This window comes from Phasianus colchicus, chromosome 14 (assembly GCF_987193195.1).
Source record: "Phasianus colchicus chromosome 14, bPhaCol1.hap1.1, whole genome shotgun sequence".
NCBI lineage: Eukaryota > Metazoa > Chordata > Aves > Galliformes > Phasianidae > Phasianus > Phasianus colchicus.
In genome coordinates, this window is record NC_143449.1 from 2,905,441 (window position 1) to 2,917,842 (window position 12,402).

General features: G+C 49.7%; 1 protein-coding gene across 3 annotated transcripts in view; it reads left to right on the forward strand.

The window, feature by feature from the left end:
• Window positions 1-11,600: 11,600 nt before the first annotated feature.
• PASD1 (PAS domain containing repressor 1) overlaps window positions 11,601-12,402 on the forward strand; it is a 46,825-nt gene continuing 46,023 nt past the window's right edge. For 2 of the 3 annotated variants that reach the window (XM_031602688.2, XM_090150312.1), the window contains exon 1: window positions 11,601-11,746. The gene's annotated coding sequence lies outside the window, so the exon portion shown is untranslated. The remainder of the gene's footprint in view (window positions 11,747-12,402) is intronic. The other variant, XM_090150310.1, reaches the window with a different exon arrangement.

Sequence of the window (12,402 nt, forward strand, 5' to 3'; positions counted from 1 at the left end):
GCTGCAGCATGCTGGGTTTGGAGACCTGCTTAGGGAGCGGTGCTGCTGGAGGGGACGCTGCCCAAGTGCAATGGGTGCCAGAGCAGAGCAAGCACAGGACTCCCTTGCCAAGTGCAATTGTCTTCCCTTGACTTAACAGGCATGTGGAGATGGAGATCTCCAGAGACCTGGCAAAGGAAGAGGAAACGTGGCTCCACTCCCTTCACTGTCCAAATGCTCTGGTTTTGCAAAGTCTACAGTGGAGTTGGGCTCCTGGTTTGAAGCAAGGAAATTCAGCAGCAGAGGTACCTGAGCAGGCTAAGGGAGCATCTCCTGAGAGAGCAGCTGAAGGGATCAGCCTTTGAGCAGTGTGTTTAATGAGTGATAAAATATAATTGTCAGCTCCTCTGGGCAAAATGGTGTATTTGTTGAAGCAGCCAGCCACATCAAGCCAGCCCATTTTATCAGGCCAAACCTCACCTATTCATCCATTACCAGAATAAGGGATGTTCCCCCAGTCTGGCTGAGTTGTTAAGATGTTTAGTGATGTTCCTCATGTACCAATGCCTACAACTCAGCTTTACCAGAACACTGCTGTTATGGCCCAAGGAGAGAAGTCCAGGCTCCGTGCAGGGTACTGCACACAAGTTAAGTTATTGCCACAGGGAACCAGTATCACTTTTCTTCTTGTGTCTTTATCTAAAACTGCACTTTATTGATGATGATGAAAATACTTTTAATAAGAAAACCAGAAGCATTACCACACTGGCATGGGATGTAGTGAAGCATGTGATTGAGGTGAGGTACAAAGCAAGGAACGCTCATTGCTGCTGTGAGGCTGACTCTGATGAGTAGAGATCAAGATCCAAACTATTCTACCATCCTGACTTTTCTTATTCAGAGACTGCACTCTTCCAAGGCTGGAACACCAAGGTGGCTTTCTCTTGTTCACTGTATAATGGTGGCAATGGAGGGTGCATCTCCCTCTTTTGTGCCTCCGTCGCAAGCAGAGGGCTGTATTCCACAGATGCTGACATCCAGAGGTGATGTAGGCTAGTGCTGTGTGCTTGCTTGCCCTCCTGACCGACATATTCTGTGAATGGTATTGTTGAGTGTGTTAGTCACAGGTATGGCTGTGCCACATCTGGAGTCCTTAGCAATAGAAGAAAAGCCTGCTTATGCTGCTGGGTTATATAAAATGAAAAGAACTAGAAAGACATAGGGCAATGGCACTGCCATTATTTTTCGAGCTTTAGATTTGTGTGAAGTAGAGAGATTAAACTGCACTTACATCAGAGGGTGGCGGCTATGAATTGAGGATACCGGGTTGAACTTCAAAATGAGTAACATTAAGTAAATTTCTACCTCAAAAGCAATAAAATAAATGAACATAATTATTCATTAATTGCGAAGTCTGGACTGTTTGAGTGAAATGCAGTCATTTAGCTCAATTCTGTAATTGCATTAATAATGGAAGCCTCAATGTTGTGGAGCTTTTTTTCCTTTTAACAGAACTTAACCTGATTTGAATTCGTATGCAGTTGGCATATGATAGCAACAACATTATTAATAATATCATTGTGAAGCGTCATAGAAAATGCCCCACTAGATTTTGCCAAAATTCACTCTGAAAGTCTTTATCTGTCCTATCTATGGGAGATGAGATCAGGTAATCTCTAATAATTTGGGACAAGAGTTAGAAGTTTGTATTCCCAGCAAATTGCAAAGTATTTTGATTGAGGCCAGCGATAAATCTTGGGAATATTAACTTCCATCTTCACAATGCTTTATCGGTGTTAATGAGCACTTCCCAACACAAGAATAGCTCAGTAGTTATTACAGCATGAATGTTAATGATGGGTTGAATCCTGAATGCTTTTGAAGATGAAAGTGTGTTCAGTGTTAGAGTTACATTGTGGAGGTACTTTCTAGATACCGAAATCACCAATTCCTGACTTGAGAGGATAATGAGAGAGAACAAAAGTCTTTTTGGTGTGGTGGTAACGGCAGTGTGATGGATGGGGCTCTCTGTAAGGTGCTGGTGGCTGTGCACCAACATCCTGGCAGCACCAAAGGCTATGTGCTGTGCTCAGTGCATCCATAGCACAGCTGGTGGGAGCCTCAAGCCTCTCCTCTCTCCTTGGGATGGCTTCTTTAAAATCTCCTGGACTCCCTCTATTGTATTTAATGTTTCACGTGCTTGCGTAGTTCCATTAAGCAACACAATCAACCCTGGGAAGTTTTATGTATCACATTTCATGTAAATTGGCAGATTTCCACCTGATAAACTGACTGAGAAAGTTTTGGACCCACTGGCTCTGCCCATCCCTCTCCCCAGAGAGGACTGGATGCTGCCAGCTGCTCCACGTACCTCCCCTACCTCTGAAATGAAGGACCAAGAACCTGAGTGTATTAATTCTCATGGTATTTCTTCGTACCAATGCATACCCAAAGCTGCTCCTTCCTTCTGACTTTAACCAGATTATCTATAGTAGTGAGAAGAATGAGATTTTCCTCATTATTTACAAAAATAATGCTGGCAAGAAAACCATATTTTGCACAAACACTCCTCAGTGTGAGATACTTAGAGGCTAAATATATTCTTCTAAGATATGTCTTTGGGCATCTGTTCTCGTGCTGCATTCTCTCTATGAGCTGCACAGAGATGGCTTTCTTTAACATCAATGTATGCAGCGTGGGTAGATCTGAGCACAGAATTCTGCCTGAAGATTTCTCTTGTCTTTTTCTTCAGTCAAAGGATACGGCTCTAATTTCTCCCATTTGTAAACTGTACACAAATCACAGTCATATGCTTGGCTGAAAGTCTCGAGTTTTACCTTCCAAGCTACTCTAAAAATACAGCTCAGGCTCTGCAGCCACCCAGATTGAAGTTTAGTGCTCTGACACACAGGGTAGCATAAAAGAGCATGCATTCTTCATAGCACGCAGCTATTGCCATGCAATCCTTGCAGCAGTGAGTTGATATTCACAGAGGCTTGGTTCCCTTGCAGCATTGCCCAGACTGCATTTTATGAGGACATACAAGCAACACTGCCCTGTGTTACCACTCTGAAGGGGTATTTAGAAAATGTGAGGAAGTTCTCTCTCCACTAGACATCATCAAGGTACACCTTCCCACCTCTTTGGGAAGCGTAAACAATACCAGTTTTGTAATAAAATAAAGTTTGTCCAGCTTTGTTTGTACGAGTGTCAGACTTCAGCAAAGCTTAATGTCCTTCCCTCGCAGTGCATATCATTCCACAGTGCTCTCTGAGGCAATTTTTCTCAGTCTTACCAGTCACTCTCAAGTCAACCATCACGAGCAGGCAGTGAGCCCCATCCAATGAATTTTGCTTGTTCCTAGCACTCTGTCTAGGTTTTTGTCTGTTAGATCAATGAGAAATTTCAATTGTTTATATTCCTCCAAAAGAGGAAGGGCACTGATGCAGAGCCATTCAATCCCTTTGTAGTTGTGAGCAATGGAACCCCTACACAGAGAGGAAAACGACCCACCCAAGCCTGACAGGTCAGCGCTATCTCCGATGCCTCAGATCTGCCTGTTAGACTCAGGATGGGTTTGAAGTCTGTCCTGTGGGAATCCACATTTCCAGCACTCGGAATGCAAATGTTTTTGCCTCTTCTTTTTAATTTCTTTTAATTTTAATTTTAATTGTGCAGCCCTTCAGGTCTGTAGCCTTTGTGAACAGGGAATGCTGAGCACACAGACCACTGCTTCAGGCTGGCCAAGGAAAGCTTGCCTTGCCCCAGCCTTGACATTTGAAGGCCACTCTCCAAATGACTTGGTATAGGAAAGACACATGTCCAACAGAAGAGGTACCACCTGCCAATCCAGAAAAGCAGCCCCCCCAAAAAAAACCAAACAAAACCAAACAAAAAAAAACCCAAACCAAGCCTGGGAAAGAAAAAAGAAAAAAGCCCCAAACCTACAGAAAAACGAACAATCCATCCTTGATTCCTGTTATAAGTGATCAGGCAGAAGCCAGTCCACCAGTGTTGCTGGGTCTCAAACCTCAACGAAAGGCAGAGCTTCCTTGTAGAGAACAGTCCTCACAGCTCCTTCTCTCCCCCCAATGCCAGCACAACCTCAGACCTGCCTGGGCTGGGTCACGGCCAGCCTGTCCTCACTCAGGCCCTGATACCGCGATGCAGCAGGTAAGCGGATCAGCCAGCCCAGCCAGCTCGGGCAGCACAGACCCGAAATAGAAACGCACAGCCGAGCACTGACTGCACACCGAAGGATCTCCGGTGTCCTCCAGAGGGAGGAGGAGGGCACCTTGCTCTGAGATCACCCGCTGCTCTCTGCCCTCAATACGCCTCAGTGAGCACTGCCAGGAGCAGATGATGTCCACATGGGCAGCGGGTTTTGCCCATGGCGAGCAGGAGATGGCCCTTATTTGAGAGGAAACTTGTCGAGAAGTTGAGGCTCTCACCTCAGCTCCACTCAGGGGCTGTGTACCGAAGCTTCACGGTATTATTTGTGTTGTTAAGAATGAAAATAAGCGTTATATTTGTTACTCAGCCAGAGCGGCACATGAACAGTGTTTTGTAAGATGCTGCTAAAGGATACGCTGGGTCCCTACAGGACATACTGGAGTGCGCGTCTTTAGAAACAGCGCAAAACAAAGGGGAAAAAAAATTGGAAAGTAAACTATTGCCTCTGTATGGCAATGGAAAATAATTTAATTATGGAATGAAACTGCTGTGCTACGCTGCCAAGAGGGCAAACAAATGGGGACTTAACAAAAAGGAGAAAATTGTCAGCCTTTCAGTGCGCAACCATTTTGTTCTGAACAGCAGCAATTATGGAAATGTGCAGAAGAGCGTTTCAGTGATGATAAATCTGCAATATGTCAGGGAATATTTGGAGATTCTTATTTAATTACTGTGACTGCACAAATTAAACAGTGGAAAAAAGTTGTCAATGCTGTTTTTTAAAGCAAAGTAATAGATCCAGTGCCAAAAGCAACATGGTTAACGTCGGCAACTAAAAGAGTTTCCCTCTAGGCTAAGCCTTGTGATAAAGAAGAGATGTCACTTGTTCAGCATTTTGAACGTGTTTGGAAAGGTTAGGAAGTAAATAGCCAGAATGATTACAGATTGGTTTGCTAATGATTTGCTCAGCCATATATTTCATTTCAACACATTATTTGTGTTCCAGGTTACCCACAGTTCTTGACAACAGTTCGATGCGTTATTTCTTCCCCTCCAGAAATCACTTGAACCCTGGGGGGTGCTGGCCAGGCCCAGTGCTGCCCATAGCATTTTCAGACACAGCTTATTTCTGATAAATAAATAAAAGTAAGGCATTCTCCCCTGGTGTTTGTCTAAGAGATATGGCTGCAAACACCAGTCCCAGTACTGTTGTGCTGTGGGAGCACATGTAAACTTCTTGCCTGATTTTCTCATCTGTAAATTAACCAGAGGGGTTTTTTTGTTTGTTTGTTTGCTTGTTTTCTTTTCATTTATGGATTACCTTTGCTAAGTGCCTTAAGGTCTAATATTGAAGAGCTATCTAAGAAGCAGGTAATAACCAATTTTAGGCACCAGGCAATACCCCGCTGTAAGACACAGAAAAGCAATGGCTGCGCCTAAAAACCCCACGCTGAGCTGCTGTCAAGGACACAGAATTTGTAGGACGTATGAATGGGAGCATTTCCTTACGAAGACACAGCACTGAAGTGGGTTGTGTGCCACGATCTGCTGCAGTTGTCATGGCAAGTATTCACATTTCCCATAGCAACAGAGCGGGTAAATAACTGCATAAAACGCTGCATTAAGTGACCAGGGCACAAGTTAATTCTCTCATCGGCATCCTTAACTTGAGCACTCTTCTGTAGATGAAGCACTCCACTGAAAAGCGAGCTTTCCTTTGTGACATGTTTCCTCTTCATAGTTTCGTTATGATTCACCCACCGGTTGCTGTGCCAGTGACACACTGTGCCACGCACGCACTGCTGCGTGCGCCTGATGGGCCCAAGGAGACGATGACGGGGCAGCAAACCCGCAGGGAGGGCCGTTCTTATAGCGCTCTGTGCCAGCACTGCCTAATGCAGGTCAGCCCAAGTTCTGGGAGTGAAAGGACGGAGGCTCTACAGGAAACAATGCGCTTTTAAAATTATTGTCTGAGCGTCTCTCTCTTGTTTTTCCTCAGTCGAAAGGACTGTTATTCTGCAACCCGGCACTGCCGTCAGTCTCAGAGGTAGGCAGAGGTATTATGTAGGCAGAGTGGGGATGAAAGATGAGGGGAACTAAAAGATGCTTTGTAACACAGCCTCAACTCTTCATGAATTGTGCTCCAAAACAAGAGGGTTTTTCGTTTCCGTTGAAATAAATTTGTTGTAAGCAACCATTTCCCAGAGAGTGGTTTGTGGCGATGTTTGGAGAAGTCTGGGCTGGGCCTGCAGAGACAGGCTGTGTGTATGCGGTGCTGAAGGCAGAATTGTGTACAGGGCTGGATGGCCTTCATGAGTAACACCGAACCTTGCTGGCAGACGGTTAGTGCAAAACAAACCACGTGTCCAAACCCTTTCGCTGGGGGGTGTCATGGAGGCACCCAGCCTGGTGGGATGCGATGTGCAGCCCCAGAGTCTGGGTGAGAGGTGGCAGTTCCACACGGGCACCATGCTGGGGCCAAGAGGAGAGACAAGCTGTCCAAAGGAAAAAAAACCAATCTGTTTCCCAGATGTCTTGCCTCTGCAGAATGACCCGAGTTCCACGGCAAGAGGCTGCATCAGACTGCTGCTTCTTTATCCCTCGCTCACAAACCCTGACCGAAGGTGATGGTGTTCCTACTTAGATAAGGAAACTCCAGCTGCACATTCACTTTCTGTAGAACCACAAGGTGTGACCACCCGCAGCTGCATGGCACCGGCCGATTTCAGCAGGTCGGCGGGCCTTGTTTGCACTTCTTTGGACTGACGTTTTGCCACCCTGCTGGTAAATGAAATCTGTCACATAATATTTGCCTCTGGCATTATAGTCAGTTCATTGATGGTGCTCAGCACCTCCTCTGTGCCCAGAAAAACGCACATTTCTGTGAGTAGAGAGTGCATCCCACGCAGTTCTGTCTAATTCTTGACACATTTCAGTATTGTTTAGTGGTAAAGCTCTGTGACAAAGTCTCCCAGACTTGCATTTTAACTTGCTTTTGGGCAGGTCTGAGCACAGCAGCACGGCACCAGCAGTGCCTGGCGCTTTCGGTCTGTCTCACTCCCAGGATCAAATCTCTGGGGAAGATCTGATCATTTACTTTATGCGTTCATGAATTTATTTAGAAGGTCTTTGTGCTTGTAAGAACGACTAAATCAGTAAAAGGACAGAAGGAAAACAGTGGGATGCACCCAAGGACCAGGTTGACTTGGGATGTTTTCCTTCCTGCGTGTGCCCTAAAAGGCCATTGCAGGAGATGTTCGGAGAGCTGTGCCTCTGTGCTTTCAGCCACGGGTGATGCTCTGGCCACTGCATCACTTGCTGCTCCTTCTGCACACTTGTGTTTGCACTGCAGAATCCAGGGGAGTTTGTCCCTTTAACAAAATTGTTATTGAGTTTTCATTCTATGTCAGTTCAGGCCCCTCAGCAGCTGATTATACTAATCAGAGGTGATTATTGCCTATGCCCACTTAGCCCATATTTAAATGCGGCAGCCTGAATTTTTCTTCAGTGCAGCTTCCTGAAGATACAAACCCAGGATCAAAGCAAATTAACACATAGGTGTGTTATCCTATAGGATCCCACTAAGATACAGCTGGAGGAGCTTCAGACTCTGTGGATGCTCACAGAACAATAAGGAGAGAAGGGGGTGGCCCTGCTCTTGCTTTTGCAAGGCTTTTTCCACGCTTCTTTCAGTCAGGCAGAATAGCAGACCATGAGGATTCTTATTTACAACAGACACTATCAGTTTTTTCTTTATAAAAATAATAGTAATTGCTCAAAGTATGATTGGCTTCATTAAAATATTCTTCTATTACTTTTCCCAAACTGACCTCTGACGGTGGTGCCTCTCAGGTTTCCAAATGAGTACAAACACCTTCTACACGGTCGCAGAGGAGCTGGATATCACTCTTGCTTCAAAACTAGATTCCACAAAAGAAGATGCTGGATGACGAAAATGAAGACAGTTGGTCCCCTAAAGCTTAGGTGGCATTCTGTCCTCAATGGTGATTAACTCATTTGTATTCCCAATCCTTTTAAGAGGTTGCATAAAGCTTCGAAGCAGCACTCAGGTGCTTGGTGGGACAGCAAGCGGCTCCTGCCAGGTTGGACACCCAAGGGGAATCCCGTTCACACTAGAATGAATGCGGCTGGTTTTTTTTCTCTGCCTCTAATGGAGTTTCCATTCCCTTTTCTGAGCCTAAATGAGAGTGGGATTTTACCCATCTTCTCATATGACTGTGGTGCAAACCTGAGGTTTCATTTTAGTCTTTTTGAAGGGGGAAAAATGAAGGCAAAGCTGCATAGGCCCCGAGAACAGATGCATCTACAGAGGGAGAAGCACGCTAATACCTGTGGGGCACTGCTCAGAGACAGGGCTGCACATCGACAGGCTCGATGTATTCTGTCTATTACAAGTAAATGTGACTAAAATATCCCAGAAACTTCAGCTATATTCTTTAAATCCAACCCACTAATTATTTAATCATCTCTCAACTTTGATTTTGCTAAATAACCCATACCATCGTTCGGAGCCAGAACTTAATCTGCAGAAAATTCTGTCCTCAGAGAAGATCAAAGTGACTTCAGCAGTGTTAAGCACACACCTACAGCTCTTGATCCTGAAAAAAATGAAGTGTGTGTTCAAGTCAGCCTATCCCTTCAAATAGGTCCCCATGCATTAACCTAAGCCCCGGTGCCGGGATCAAGGACCCGTAGAGATCTTGGAAAGCAGAGATCTGAAAATGTGCCAAAGGCACCAGAACACTGCCAGGCTGTGAGGGCAGTGCCTGTTCACTCCTCTGCACCCACCGCCACCATCATAAAAGACAGAGAGTCTCCTCAGTGATATAGGTACGAAAAATAAGTGTGTACACTGGAACACAAGGGTGCAATAGCCCTGATTCTCAGGCACAGCTCAAACAAATGAAGGACAACTAAGGAATAAGGAGCTTAAATTCTTTACCCGGCACACTACTGAGGTACCAGCATTGTGCAGCAGTGACAGCATGATACTCTCCATGTCCTGCCAGTCCCAGAGCGCACTGCCCCAGCCCCTGTGGATCCAAGCAAAGATGCTGCTTCCACTTCATTGCCTCTGTTTTCCTCCAGGCTTACCCCAAGCCTCCCAGTGGCTGCTGTGTGAAAAAACAGGGCACACGTTGAAATTACAGGTATGCTTTGTAGTGAGACAGGGTTGGGTGCTGGTTTGGGTCTTGGCACTGTGTAAGGTTCCTCCGAGTGCTGGGAACATCCCGCAGGGACAGGCTGTAAACACCTACATGTAAACACATATTTTCTTTGCTGTTCTTATTTTATGGCAAAACTCAGTCACCCTTTGTCTTTATAGCTGCTGGCACATCCTTGCAACGCAGCAGTGTCAAAAAATAATAGCAACCACTCCAAGGGTTTGGCACCCATTGCAGAGAACAGCCACCGCTGCCCACCACTGCGGTGTGCTGAGCAGTGCATGGGTTCTGTTGTGCCAATGTCTGCCTCACCGCTCCTGTCTAATTTCTGGAGGGGATCTTAGCAGAGAGCGCGTTCTTCGGAATGAGGTAATTAAAGCCATCCACGTGGAAACTCTGTCAGCTTTGCCACAGGGAGGGCAGCCCCACGCTCGCTCAGCCTGCTCCCCGCTGCGGCTCTACCTGCCAGGGGTCTGGGTTCAAACGCTTCAAATACAACACAACCTCTGGTCAGACCATCACATTAATACATGTGATTAATGCATGCCATGACATCCCACAGGGTTTTGTTGCATTGTAGCGGTGTTGGTGTTTGCTGAGCTCGCCGGGCTCACAGGATGGGCTGTTCAGGTTTGACCCTGCTCTGCGGGGGGAACCAGCACGCACCCTGCAGCTGGATCCAGAGCTGTCACCACGTGTGCAGTGCCTGCAGGGAACCCAGCCCTCTGGGGCTGCGCAGCCCACGGCATCCCTCCGCGGGGGCTCAGCTTTAAGCATCACACCTGCAGAGCGTGCGGTGCTCTCCCTGGGATGGAACCAGTTTCCCACATGACCCTCTGTGCAGGCAACAGCATCCTCCCCGTGACTGCCGCTCATTTAGCCGGGCTGCCCTGCAGAGCCACATCCCAGCTCAAGTGATAAGCAGAGGAATGACACATTTGGTCACTACTTGCATCTTGCCTGAGAGAAGGTGGAAGCGCTACGTGGGCCGGAGAAAGGTTGCCTTCTTTTGTGGGACCGGGTTGTGGTCCCACAAAACACCAGTTCTCAGTGGGAAAACGAGCTTTGCCACGTGCAGGAGTTCACACAGCCACACCACCCTTCCTCTCCTGTAAGACAGCAGAAATAATAACTGAATGCAGAGGTACCCACTCCCTTGCCCTCATCAATAACAGCAGATGCTCCTCAGGGTTATTGCTGTAACAACATCACTTCCCTTTCTATGGTGGCATTAGGTTTCCCTGTAACAAAGTCCATAGTCCAGAGCCTCCTTCGGGTACCGTTCAGCCCCTAGAGCTGTGCCAGGGGGCTGGGGCAATGCAGAGTGGGAGCCCTGAGCTGGGAATCAAGTACCGCCGTAGGCAGCACAGCAGGCAGCAGTGCCCTGGTAGCAGCACCGCAACGACGCAGCTGAAAGGTAGCAACAAAGCCGACCCGTTGGCGTGAGCGTGTTGCCTTGGAAGGGGCTTACAGGATGCAGATGCCCGCAGCGGGTGGGGCGTAGCTCTGGGACCCTAGCGATGTCTTCAGCGTTCGATACAACGCTTCAGGTGCTTCCAGAGCAAAGAGAAGCGGCATTGAAGTCCCGTCCATTAGCGTTACTCGAAGGAACGAGAGGGAAGCGGCCGCGGCGCCCCGGCCCGCTGCCCCCGCCGTCGGCACGGGATGCTGAGGGAGCGGGACGGGGCCGCGAGCTGCCCCTGGTCCTGGGAGGAGGGGAGAGATTCGCGGCGGAGAAAGGGAAGGAAAAAAGCAGTCCTATGAGGAAGGAAGCGGCAAATGTTAAATCAGTGACTCATGGTGCGGAATGACTAATCACGTCAAAGAGCAGCTTGTTTGGGGCATGGACTCGGTGCCGAAAGCCGGCTGGAGAAGGCGGAGCGCTGCGGTGCCCGGCGGGGCTCGGCGGCCGGAGCGCTCCGGTGCGTTCCCCGTGGGTCCCGCGGGCGGTGCGTGCCGGGCTGCGGCCACGCCGTACCTCAGCCCCACCGGGCGGCACTGACCCACTTTCCTCCGGCCCCACGCGGGCTGCGCTCCTCTTGCGCGCTGCCCCGTCCCGTCCCGTCCCGTGAGTGCGGGGCGGAGCCGCGCTCCGCGGGTGGCGGTGCGGGCGGCCGCCGGTGGCAGCGGGGCGGGAGGAGGAGCGCGCCTGTGCAGTGCCGGGAGGCCGGGCTCTGCCCGCCGCCGCGTTACACAACCGGCCGCCGCCACCGGCCTCTCCCCCGAGTCCCGCCGCAGCGCGCCGGCAGCTCGCACCGCCCCGCCGTCCCCCGCCCGCCCCATGCCGTGCGTCCCGCGGGCAGCGGCGCCCCGGGCCGGGCGGTGACCCCCGACGCAGCGGGGGCAACGCGCCGGGGCCGGGCATGGCACTGAGAGCGGCTCCGGAAAGCGCATCTTCCTCCCGGACGGTACGTACCCTGCGGGACCGCCGAGCGTCGGCGAGGGTGGAGGATCCCCGTGCCCCTGCGGGGGAGCCCCGCTTAACCCTGCCCTCGTCCGACACCCCCCGGCGGTCCCGGCGAAGTTTCGGGGAGATGAGAGATTTCCAGCGGCAACTTAACGCCGAAGTCGTGTCGCGTTCCCAAAAAGCGGCGCGCGGCTGGGGCTGCAGCGGGAGGGCGGGGGTGCGGGGAGCCGGTGGGGATGCGGGGAGCGGGTGGGGATGCGGGCTGCGCCGTCCTGCCGGCGGGAGTCCGTTCGTTGCAGGCTGCCGTGGGCTCCATCGGAGTTTCCTCGTTCTGCCGTGAATTTCGGTTAGTTTGGGAACGCGTTTTTCTGAAAATACGGTGAAGAACGGCTCCGAACTGAATCTCGCGCCTAACCGTAGAACGTAAAAGCCAGGTTGAAAAGTTACTCTTCTCACGGGGGCTGTGGGAGCACTCGGTTTTACGAAGTGTTTCCGCGAGAAGCAGAAATTCGGGGGGATTTGAGAGCTCCTTGTGCGGTTCGCCCACGAATTCGGTTCCCGAGAGGTAACTCCACAGGCGGCCGGCGCTGGGCTGGGAACGGAGCCGGTCCGTCCCGCTCAGGATGCGCGGAGGAGAACAGCCGGCCGGCATCGAGC